General features: G+C 35.1%; 1 long non-coding RNA gene across 2 annotated transcripts; it reads right to left on the reverse strand.

Annotated features, from left to right (window-relative positions):
• Positions 1-7,152: 7,152 nt before the first annotated feature.
• LOC136228550 (uncharacterized) lies at positions 7,153-9,246 on the reverse strand. Of its 2 annotated transcripts, none has more exons than XR_010688737.1 (2): positions 8,726-9,246; positions 7,153-7,650 (listed from the first exon to the last, which is right to left on the reverse strand). It is a non-coding gene; the product is annotated as an uncharacterized lncRNA (long non-coding RNA). The 2 variants fall into 2 exon arrangements; XR_010688738.1 differs by having other exon boundaries at positions 8,714-9,246.
• Positions 9,247-13,422: the final 4,176 nt, after the last annotated feature.

The raw sequence follows: 13,422 nt of genomic DNA on the forward strand, positions 1-13,422 counted from the left end.
ATTCATTGATAATTGGATTGATTTAACTGTAAATGTGGAATTGCAGTGACCCAAATATTGTGGATATTTCAATTGGTTTGATAGAGAAGAAGTTCATTACCAAAGTATGAAAGTAAGCACAGATCTGCTGAATAGGGTTAAAGAAAATGAAGAAGGAAATGGTAGCATGCAAATAAACAAGAATTCAGGCAGTAGAAGGCAATGGAAGAGAATGCTAGCCATTTACATTGTAGGGTTTTTAACAGGGGTGTGGCTTATGAGTAGTTGAGTTGTGTTTTATTGAGTGTTCTTATAATTAGTTTTAATAAGCGGATATTTAATTATTATAAACAATTATTAATAATGGTAGATTTTTCGTTGTTGTAAATTTAATAATAATGGGACATATTTCCATAATTAAAAATAATTAGCAAAGCAACGTTTAACAATGAGTCTATAAGGGGTTTTTCCACTTATTAAAAGTTTTTACACATATCTTTCAATTTCTAAAAGCCTTTTTTCTTTTTTTGTGTAGTGGATATTTTAGATGGAATAAAACGATTTTTTTTTTTTAAATTCACCCCTAGCAGTATTAATAAAGATTTATGCTATACCATGTGTATATAACCGTTTTTAGGATGTGAGTAATAATATGACATATTTTTTAAAAAAAGAATATGACATATTAAACACTAATTTATTACAAGAAAATTGTTTGTAATCATATTGATAAATACATTTGCTCAAAGTTATATTTGTCAATTAGTAACTCACATTTTAAATATGAATTACTAAAAGATTAATGTCTTTTGTCATTTTATACAATCCGCTACTAACAACCAGTTAAATTTTACCAAAAATAAAATGAATCAACTAACAGTTAATATAATCCACTAATAATTAGACTCTATTTACCAAAATGGTCCTTATAGTTTTTGTATAACCACATCAAATATATAGAATACTATATTCGAACTGTTAATAATGTAAATTCAAATTCAAATAAAATGAAAGATTCTGTTACTCCAATTTCATACCATTATAATTGATTGATAATGTATGAAATTTAAAGATAATAGGTTTAGTTAAAAAAATAAAAAAAAATTATAGACCTCAAAATGCTTTTTCTATTAATATTTGTAAATCGGAATGTATATTTGGAAAGCTAAATTGTTAGCGAACCTCTTTTGTCATTCCACAGAAAAAACACAGCAGCATATATAGTAGTATAATGTCTCGATGCATCTGGACAAAAACAGGTTATGTTGAGCATATTTGATCTCCTAAAAAAACAGTGCTTCTACTAAGTTTTTGTCCACGACCCTCCGAGTTTTTAGTTCCGGTTTAGCCACTGCTAGTTAGAAAAGGTTTCAACACCCTCAATTAAATAACGGTCAAACCAATCTGATGTAGTTTATATTCTTTGGTATCCACAACTTTTCCCACCAATAAGTTCTATACTTTTGGCGGTTCGATTCAACGAGTTTCTAAAAGAAAATGTTCGGATCTATAACAAATTTAGGCTTTAGCCGTCATTATTTAAAAACCACCCCATCCGACTTCAGCATCCATTCTTTAGCAGCTGAAATAAAAACTGCCCGGATGAGTTTAATAAAACAGCAATTTAATAAAACAAAAAAAAAACATATACCATCAACAATTTACAGTTAGAACAAATCTTATTTTAAATTTTGTCAATTAGGAAGTTAGGATTGTTTTAGAGAAGGTGGAGATAGAATGGAACTCAGAAATGTGCTCTCTATTTCAAATGTATATTTTAATTTAAAATATGTAATGTAAAATTATTACATTATCGAAAAGTAAAATTATTTAAGAGAAAAATATACAAATAAATCTGGTGGTTTGATCGATTTGTAAATGTAGATATCCATTTTTGTCCGGACCAATTTTTAAGTTTTTAATAAATTTCACTCAAAATTTGAACAATTCATGAATTATCCAGAATACATGGTATTATCTCAAAAATAATTTATTGTGGAAAAATTGTGCTGTTAAGACTAATTTGTCGTATTTCGGTATAAATCGGTAAAAATATCGAATTATATTCAAAATGCGACTTAATAGAATTAAGGTATAATTTTGACCTATTATGAATTTTATTCGAGATATATTCACCATATTTTGAATAAAATTGAATTTGCTTGAATTCGAGTTATAATTTATTAATTAAAGTTCAAATGTCAATCAATCAAATTAACATTTCAATGCGTATTTATTTGTCGTAAACTATATTTAGAAACGTCTATAGTCTGAATTGCGAATTATGATGTAACATCGTATATTAAAGTTAAAGTTAATATTGACTTTGGTTACGATTTATATTATAATTAAACGTTTGGAATATAGTTGATTTCTAAATAACGAATTATGACAAATGGATTCAAAAATTGAGAAGTTAATAAATTAACGACAATTGAACGCTTAAAAATGGAATTTTCAGTAATAAATAAATATTGCATTATTAATATGAATATTTCTCTTATTATTTTTGTTTTTTACAGTAATTTTGACGAATCTGAAGACCAGCTCGCCAATGTCTGAGATACCCAGAAATTCCCGCTATCCCCAAAAAGCAAGATCAGAATGCACACTCGATTCAAGAATATTCTAAAAAATGATCAAATCACGTTCAAATGACTGAGTTATCTCGTTGCGGTACAACAAGTCCAACAAATCAGAAGTTCGGAGAACTATTCATACGAGTCCAACAAAATCCAAAGCACGGATAATTTTCAATTCAAGTCCGATTCCAAAGCACGGGTAATTGTCAGCTCAAGTCCGATATATTCCTGAAGCACGAATAACTATCAGTTCAAGATCTCGGAATTTTGTCCGTACGAGTCCAACAGAGTCCGCTCGGGTCAAAAATAATTCAAATTCATTCCGGGTCCGCGTCAAATTCAGGCCAGAATTCATTCCAACGGCGTCAGTCTGCAAAAATCACAATTACAAGGACCAAATGGCATTTTTGCCCAAAAAATCAATAATTCAACAAGATGATCTCATCCAGCAGGCATCCAAAAATGTCAAAGATACAGAGAAAATGGGGCAAACAGATTGACGAAATAACCCTCAAGGTACAGTAGGAAATAGTAAAAAATGATGATCAATGATTCACAAGCAAATCCTTACTATAAATAGTAAAGGATCATCACTGTAGGGGGGATTTCGGAAAAGAGCTTCATCACTGTAATACAAAAAAAGGAGGGAATTGAGAGCCAAAAACATTGGGGGCACGGGACCTTCACACAAAATGGTTATAAAGAACCATAATCTTCGCAAGCCTTGAGAGCGAAACATCCTCAGAGGTGTTGACCAATGTCTGAAGAATGAGATACTGAGATACCGCTCCAATGTTTGAGCGTGTGTTCATGAAGAGTTCTTTGGGGGCAACCCAATTGACTTCCTCAACACCCAAATCCATCAAACAGAGACATCGGTAATGTTGAAACCGAGAATGAAAACATTGGGGCCATGGTACCTTCATGTGAAATGATTATAAAGAACCATAATCTTCAAAAGTCATGGGCTTCGAAAATCCATGGAGATAGCCGGGGTTCAGAAAAACTGATTAGTCTTTGCGAAAATGTCAAAAATCGGATGGTTGGCTGAGAGACAAAGGCAGGACCACTGAATCTTAAACAAATGAAGCTGAAGATCCTGAGAAGCAGTTTGATCTCTCTCAGATTGCACATGTGCTAGATACCCCCAAGAATAGCGAAGATTCAGAAAGATTGATCAGTCTTTGCGAAAATGAGCCGAAGCGAAGTCATGATTATTGACTACAAGACCATTTGTCAAACTAAGATGCATGTCTAAAACCACAGAATTCTGATCAAATGAAGTCCAAAATTTTCGAGAAGCAGCACCGATCTCTCTCGGGTTACGCATTACAAATGAGCCGAATGGATAAAAAAAAAAACTTCTCCCTAATCATTATCTTTCATAACACTTTTTATAGTGATTTCATAAGATTCTCCAGCATATTGCATTCATATTTTCAAAAAAAAAAAAACGAAAACATTACATCGCATTAATATTTTTGTCATCATTTTCCTCAAGAGTTTTCAAAAAGTAGTATCATATCACATCCATAATTTCAACATCATTTTTTCCCATAAGTTTTTCAAAAATCATCATATCATCTCAATATTTTCACGAGCATTTAAAAAAAAAATTCAGTAGATCATATCACAAAAAAAAAAACATTTCACGTCTATCTTTTTACACTAGAAATTCAAAAAAAAAAAACTCCCATTGATATTTTCATAAATAAACAAATTTCAAACAGAAAATCACAAAAAATCATTCTTGCACTAAATTGCATTTTTCCTCAAGTATTCCTCAGAGCATTTTTCTCACTGCAAGCATATCATGCCTTAACTGGCCATTTCGTCACAAACATTCATTCAAGGAAGAACATCATTGTGTTCATTGCATGTCATTTCAAATATATCATTTGGTGCACCTCTCTTGAAAATTTCAAATGTTTCACACAAATCAAACCTTCAAGGTCGGAAATTTTCAGAAAATTGCTCCGCTTGTTGAGTGAGCTCATGCATTCATTCATTCATCAAAAACATTTCAGATAATCAAATTTGCATTCAGTGAGCAATTAATCATGCATAAAGAAAATCATGAAAATTTCCAAAAGAAAAAAGAACTCGTGTTTCTCGAACAAAAAACCCAAAAAGAAGAAAACATCAAAAACTTCTTTTCAAATAAAGAAAAAATCATTCCGAAAAAAAAAGAAAAAAGAAAAGCATATTACACATGCATTCATCCATTTTGTCATGCATAGATGTTGAGTTTTGCAGGAATACAAGAAGTTTTGACAGGTGATCGCAAGTATAGCCCATCTTCAAAAGGATACGGGGAGCCGTCGTCACTCTAGAAAAAAAAAGAAAAAAAAAACTGGAGGATGCCCAGTCTCAGAGCATTCAAAACTGGAAAAGGCCCAGTCTCAAAGCCTTTCAAAACGAAGAATGAACATTCTCAAGCCATTCCACTCAACCTAACAATAACAGAGAGTTCATCCATCATTCAACTCCTCCTACATGGCACGAACTTTAGAACCATTGCCACAAAAGCTAAAACTGAAAATCCAGAGAATCCCCAGCAAAATCAACCCAGATTGAAAAATCAGCAAAAGATTAACACTATCTGCATCTAATGCACATTTTGCGGGGAGCCGCTCACAAAACTCAAACAAGTTGCGGGGAGCCGCTCACAAAACTTACACCAATTTGCGGGGAGCCGCTCACAGAACTCAAACAAGTTGCGGGGAGCTGCTCAGAAAACTCACACCATTTGCGGGGAGCCGCTCACAGAACTCACACATTTTGCGGGGAGCCGCTCACAGAACTCACACCAATTTGCGGGGAGCCGCTCACAGAACTCAAACAAGTTGCGGGGAGCCGCTCACAAAACTCAAACCAATCGCGGGGAGCCGCTCTAAACACTCAAAACATGTTTACAACCATGTGGCTGTCGTAGCAGTCCAAATAGTAGGACAGACAGTCACAGCATCTAAGCAGCAGGGTGCAGTCAAAGCGTCTAAGTAGCAGGACGTGGCGACGAAAACATGTTCGCAACGAGACGTGGCTATCGTAGCAGTCCAAACAGCAGGACAGATAGCCACCGCATCTAAGTAGCAGGGTGCAGCCGAACCGTTTAAGCATGGCCCATCGACGAAAACATCTTGAAGCAACATGTGGTTGTTGTAGCAGTCCAAACAGCAGGACAGACAACCATCGCATCTAAGCAGCAGGGTGCAGTCAAAGCGTCTAAGCAACAGGACGTGGCGACGAAAACATGTTCGCAACAAGGTGTGGCTGTTGTAGCAGTCCAAATAGCAGGACAGACAGCCACCGCATCTAAGTAGCAGGGTGCAGTCGAGGTGCCTAAACAGCCTGACACATTGACGAAAACATCTTGAAGCAACATGTGGTTGTTGTAGCAGTCCAAAAAGCAGGACAGACAACCATCGCATCTAAGCAGCAGGGTGCAGTCAAAGCGTCTAAGCAGCAGGGCGTGGCGACGAAAACATGTTTGCAACAAGGTGTGGCTGTCGTAGCAGTCCAAACAGCAGGACAGACAGCCACCGCATCTAAGCAGCAGGGTGCAGTCAAAGTGTCAGGGCGGATCGACGAAAACGTCTTGAAGCAGCATGTGGCTGTCGTAGCAGTCCAAACAACAGGACAGACAGCCACCGTACCTATGCAGCAGGGTGCAGTCAAAGCATCTAAGCAGCAGGGCGCAGCGACACAAAAGTCTAAGTAGCAGGACGTGATTGTTGTAGCAGTCCAAACAGCAGGACAGACAGTCACAACGTCCAGGCGAAAGGATTCCACTCAAAATCATCCATCCCGGAGAATGGCCGGTCAAAGTCATTCCACAACATTTCAAGCGTTTCAGCTACACACAAATATCCAAAACAAAAATCAAATAGGAGCGGGGAAACCGCAAACACTCATCTCTATCCTTTTTTATTTTGTTGTATAATAAACCCGCCAAAATGGGTATCTCGGTCTACTTTGTATACTCCATTTTCAATGGAGATATACAAAGGGGGGCAGCTGTAGATACCCATTTTTGTCCGGACCAATTTTTAAGTTTTTAATAAATTTCACTCAAAATTTGAACAATTCATGAATTATCCAGAATACATGGTATTATCTCAAAAATAATTTATTGTGGAAAAATTGTGCTGTTAAGACTAATTTGTCGTATTTCAGTATAAATCGGTAAAAATATCGAATTATATTCAAAATGCGACTTAATAGAATTAAGGTATAATTTTGACCTATTATGAATTTTATTCGAGATATATTCATCATATTTTGAATAAAATTGAATTTGCTTGAATTCGAGTTATAATTTATTAATTAAAGTTCAAATGTCAATCAATCAAATTAACATTTCAATGCGTATTTATTTATCGTAAACTATATTTAGAAACGTCTATAGTCTGAATTGCGAATTATGATGTAACATCGTATATTAAAGATAAAGTTAATATTGACTTTGGTTACGATTTATATTATAATTAAACGTTTGGAATATAGTTGATTTCTAAATAACGAATTGACAAATGGATTCAAAAATTGAGAAGTTAATAAATTAACGACAATTGAACGCTTAAAAATGGAATTTTCAGTAATAAATAAATATTGCATTATTAATATGAATATTTCTCTTATTATTTTTGTTTTTTACAGTAATTTTGACGAATCTGAAGACCAGCTCGCCAATGTCTGAGATATCCAGAAATTCCCGCTATCCCCAAAAAGTAAGATCAGAATGCACACTCGATTCAAGAATATTCTAAAAAATGATCAAATCACGTTCAAATGACTGAGTTATCTCGTTGCGGTACAACAAGTCCAACAAATCAGAAGTTCGGAGAACTATTCATACGAGTCCAACAAAATCCAAAGCACGGATAATTTTCAATTCAAGTCCGATTCCAAAGCACGGGTAATTGTCAGCTCAAGTCCGATATATTCCTGAAGCACGAATAACTATCAGTTCAAGATCTCGGAATTTTGTCCGTACGAGTCCAACAGAGTCCGCTCGGGTCAAAAATAATTCAAATTCATTCCGGGTCCGCGTCAAATTCAGGCCAGAATTCATTCCAACGGCGTCAGTCTGCAAAAATCACAATTACAAGGACCAAATGGCATTTTTGCCCAAAAAATCAATAATTCAACAAGATGATCTCATCCAGCAGGCATCCAAAAATGTCAAAGATACAGAGAAAATGGGGCAAACAGATTGACGAAATAACCCTCAAGGTACAGTAGGAAATAGTAAAAAATGATGATCAATGATTCACAAGCAAATCCTTACTATAAATAGTAAAGGATCATCACTGTAGGGGGGGATTTCGGAAAAGAGCTTCATCATTGTAATACAAAAAAAGGAGGGAATTGAGAGCCAAAAACACAATGTAAGGGGAGTAATGGGGGAGAAAACATCTGTAATCTCAATGTAACAGGGGAAGGAAAAAAAGATTGAAAATCTTTCATCACTGTAATAGGAAGAGTTGTCACTGTAAAGAGGGGATGCAAGGAAAAGCTTCTCCAATACTGTAATTCTCAGAAAAGCAATCAAAAGAGCAAGGGTAAATTCATTTGCAATTTACTCACATTCATACATATATACACGTATATATCCGTTATTGTATCACTGCTTCTTCTTTTTTCTCATATAAATCAACCAAGTAGTAACCGTAACTCAAACCCGTTCCCGAGCACGCCAAACGGAGAACCGAAACACCCTCCAGAGCCGATAACGGCTCTGGTTGCGTTCTCGGAACCCGTTTGGAGGTCACAGGAAACCATCTCCACACAAAACTAAATTCAGGCAAGTAAGAATGGACTATAACAGTAGGAATAGCCAAAATCGAACCCACACAGCCAAGCATCCCGAAAATATCTCAAGCCAAATTATTCCCAGTAAATAATCCATTCCCAACAAAAAATACCCAAAGCATGCCAAATCAAATTGTCCCAACAAATAATCCATCAACAAAGACAATACCACAAGCATTACAAATCGAATAAACAACACGCCTCTAACAAGATCAACATAGCAAGCATCTACCTCAGACCACAGAACATTTCATACGCCTCTAAGAGTTCTTAGAACTCGCGGCAAACCCGAAGAGAAACCGAGGTCGAGGAGGAGTGAGAGCAAAAGAGACACAAACCTCATAGCTCACCTTTACATGTAGGTTCCCACTGATTAGAACCACCCCCTCGGAAGTTCGAACTCGTCATCGGAGGTGAGGGACGGCAACCGTCTCCGAATCGCCCAAAAACGGACCCAACGGTCCGAACCATGTCAAAATACAGAGAGATGACCAACAAACGCCCATAGAAGAGTAGACGGAGTGAGAACGGCGAGAAGAGTGGTCGGAATCCATGGGAACCGAAGAGAGAGAATCGATGGAAGTGAGGGGTGAGAAGATGAAAGTTCGAGAAGATGAGAGGGGAAGAAAAGAAAATGGGATTTGAATAGTTTGATAAAACAAATGAATGGAGGTGGTGTGGGTTTAGATATAGGTATTCTTTTTATTAATTTTGGGCCTTTAACTTTGGTTGGAATAAACAAGCCCATTTAATTCAATTATGTTAGTTCGAGTCTAATTATCCGGTTTCGCGTGTCACCGACCCGAGATAGTGAAATAAATATGAATCCCCGCGTGTATGTGATACACACGACCCTAATAAAAAACAATAATAATAAAGTTGACTCGAAAAAAAAAAGGCTAAATAACACAATGCGCTGTGCTTTTGAATTGGTTTAAGCCGATACAAAAATGCATTATTAACTCGACGATACGCGTGAGGATATTCTTCATTAGAAACTTTGCACTGGCTTTTGAATACACACATGCCATATATATTGTATTCGGAGAAATAATACATCAAATTTCAAGATGTCATCTCGAACCGATATAGTTAACCAAATTAATTCGAACTAATGTGAAAACGTTATTCGAATGCGCGACCAAGCTAATTCTAGTCGATGTGAAAACGTTGCTTGAATTCGAGATGCTCGCCCTTAGATCTTTTATTCTATTTTATCGTATATGTGATATACGTAAAATCATATTAAACTCTAATTTAATAAAAAGAGATTACGTGTGCGCCGCACGCGTAATTTAAAACGAAAATAAATCAATTCGAGATGTTATCCCGAATACAAAATATATTAAACCAAACTGACTCGGATTGATATGAAAATGTCATCCGAATTTATCTCTGAATTAATTCAAACTGATGTGAAAACGTCATTTGAACTTATAAATTAGATTAATTCAAATTGATGTGAAAACGTCATTTGAATATTAAAATTAACTCGAATTGATGTGAAAACGTTGTTCGAATTTATAACCATATCAATTCGGATTAATGTGCAAACGTCATCCGAATTCATAACTAAGTTAATTCGGGTCGATGTGAAAACGTCATTCGAATTTAATAACCAAACTAATTCTAATCGATGTGAAAACGTCATTAGAATTCAATACTAAACCCAATAACCTCAAAATCCACGAGTGCTCGGTTTATACCATTCAAAACAAAACAGATAGCAAACACATGATATCACAATAGTACCGATACGTCGGGCGGGGTAGGGTGAGATTACATCTCTTCCCTACACATAACCGGAAAAACGAACCTTAAACCTCTACGAAGACCATCTTTATCCAAACCAAAACATACAGAGTCAATCCCAACAGATAGGGCGACCAATCATGCCCGCATACACGTATTTCCAAGTGATGATTGGTGGCGACTCGAAACCTTAAAACACGCGAGAAAGGCGGATCGAGCCGGCCACGCACCCCGACCTGCGTAAAAACCGAAAGCCAGGGTGCGACAGTAAAAACAATTCTCGTAGTTTAAAAGTTCGCAATTAGGGTGTACTTTGTGAATTTTACAGATATATCTGAGTCAATTTTTCTGCCAAACGATACTTATCGTTTAGTTAATTTGCAAAATTAGACATTGTATTTTTAGATAATTAGCAAACTCAATGTTTTTAATTGCTCAAAATCGCTTCCTTTTGAGGTAAATAGTAAACACAACAATATTTGAAAGAATGACTGAGTTTGTAAACTATAAAAACACAAACCCCTATTTGCAAACTTTTAAACCACGAGTCTTTGCAAATCGATTAAACCACAAGGTTTATTTGAATACTTTTTCCGGATTTTAATTAATGAATTTATTTATCTACATCATATAAAAATTTCATATGTCGTGAATCGTATGCGTTTTCGACTAGTTGGTAAATGTAAATAATTTGGAAAAAAAATTGGTACAATATCGGCAATTGTTGAGGCAAAAAGTTATCAATGCACAAGTAAAAATATAAGAGATAAAACCATGCAGGCTACATATTTATCGGCAAGTATGTGAGAAAAAACATCCAAATGTGCATGCTAATGCTTATTGCAATATTGATCCGTGTGTTAGATTAGTTTGCCTTTGTTTCTGTTGGGTGAAAATAAAAAATCATTTTTATTTCATAAAAACATCCAAAATCATTTTTTCATTATAATATAAAAAAATAGCAAAAATAAACAAAAAATAATAAAAAAACATCTTTTTTAGTAGGTTTCTTGGAAAAATGTTTTTTTCCCAGCGAAATGCTAGGTCTCGCCAAAACATGGTTAGGTCTTGACGAGACGTATCTTGGTCTCGGTAAGACGGTGATCTATATGCCATTTTATCATCGTTAAATCGCACACTACCCACGTTTCTTGGCCCTCAAACTCTGCATTATCAGTAATAACAATTAATAGGAGCAAAAATAGGAAATCACAGGATATGAAGCTTGGATTTCTTTGTTATAAATAGGACCTCAAATCATATTTCCAAATCTCACTCAACCAATCCAACAAAATCCTACAGCAGAAACTCAATTATTTCTCAGAGATTGTTCTTCCAAAATCAGTTTTTTCCAAACAATCAAGCTATTTAATCTTCGTTTTTAACCTTTTACCTTCATTCCTCAAGCTTCCAACTCATTTGAAATCAATTTCCCACACCCCAACCAACATTCAATCAATCTCTACAACAAAACTTCAGTTCTTTCTCTAAAGTCAGTGTTTCCAAAATTTATTCTTCCCAAGCGATCAAGCTTCGTTGTAAAGCTTTATTTTTTTATCCTTAAACATTTAATATCATTCCCCAAGCCTTCGAATTGTTTGAAACCAACTTCTCTTTTAATCACCATTGTCATCTTTCCCAAAGCTCAGAAATACCCTTCAACACTAGTTCTAGTTTTCGTTCTACATTTTCGTTCAATTCTCCATGTGATTAATCACAGCATCCGTCATTCACATCACAAGGCAAATTTTCAGAGCCAGACACCAACGAATCATCAATCTAATTCAATTCAATTTCAAGTTTATTATTTCCAATTTTAGCTTTTCTCAATATTTCATTCTTACGATTAATTACTTTATCTGTCAGAGATTAATATAAGATCTATGATTGGGCCTTAACTATAAACTTGAGCTTTTGGTTAAAGTGGTTCCATGATATTGTATCAGAGACTCATGACCAAACGATTGAAGGTTCAAGTCCTGGCAACCTCATTAATTGTGGAATTAAAAACACATGGCGAGATGGACCTGTGTTATGCACGCTGCAAGCCCAAAGGACATTTGCGTGTGGGGGTGTGTCAAAGATTAATATAAGATGTATGATTGAGTCTTAACTATAAGCTTGAGCTTTTAGTTAAAGTTGTTCGATGGTGACATTATCAAATGTAATTTCTCCACGAAATTAACATACTATTTTCAGTTATAATTATTGCTTTTATTTCCAATTTTTATCATCTGTAATCACAACAATATTTGCAAAAATCAATAAAAAGGAAAAATTTCCAAATCCTTTGTGTTGATTTCACTTTACTCACCATTGCTTTAGCTAGTTAAACTTTCTGTAGAGGTGCTAGGAACCCAAAAAGGATTTTTATCAATCGTTGCATCCTTTGCCCAATCATTAATTGTTAGAAGTCAAGTTCAACGCGCATTTTACAACCAGAAATAATTGGGAATTAACTTCCTTGGTACTCCCGCACAATCACTCACAAATGCGTTGGTTGAAATTAGCAATATTCGTAAAATATCGCTAACAGTTTCTATAATTTCTAGTAGATATATATTACAATCTCATTTCATTAAGGAGATGGACAAAGTATAATTCATAAATAAATTATTATTAAATATCCATTAAATTTTACATTGTTTGTTTGTTTTTTTTTATTAATTACTCTTGATGTTACTGTAAGCATGGATTTCCGCCTGGTTTCCATGATTAATATAATTACACATTTGCATCTAATACGACCAAGCAAGCCAAAATCGAGGTTACCGACATAATTCTGAACTCTGAAATCATCCTAAAGGTATATTAATACTTAACATATTTTTATTTTGAGAAGATATTATTACGTATTTCTGCGCTATATTTTTTGTAGATTTTTCATGATTTTTTTTTGAGAAAAACCGAAATAATGAGTTTCCCTTGTAGATTGGGGCAGGGACGATCTCAGAATTTTTTAAATTATTTTTCAAACATAAAAAATGGTATTCCATGTAGAAAATTATAACTGAGCATTTGCAATTTATTTCGGAGTTTTTCAAAAAAAAAATTCGGTCTCCGTGGCTCTATGTCGTGCTCACTGTTCGAAACGAATGCCGCCTGGACCGCCTAGGACCCGCCTAGACGCTCGAAATCGAGAATCCGCTCCGATTTTCTATGATTAGTCCCTCTAGGCGTTTTATTGATTCCTAGGCAATTTTCAGCCACTTGGACACCGCCTAAGCCGTCTCGGCACCGTTTAGACCGCCTAGGTACCGCCTAAACGACAATGAACAAAAACATTTTTAATTGT

This window comes from Euphorbia lathyris, chromosome 5, assembly GCF_963576675.1.
Source record: "Euphorbia lathyris chromosome 5, ddEupLath1.1, whole genome shotgun sequence".
Taxonomy (NCBI): Eukaryota; Viridiplantae; Streptophyta; class Magnoliopsida; order Malpighiales; family Euphorbiaceae; genus Euphorbia; species Euphorbia lathyris.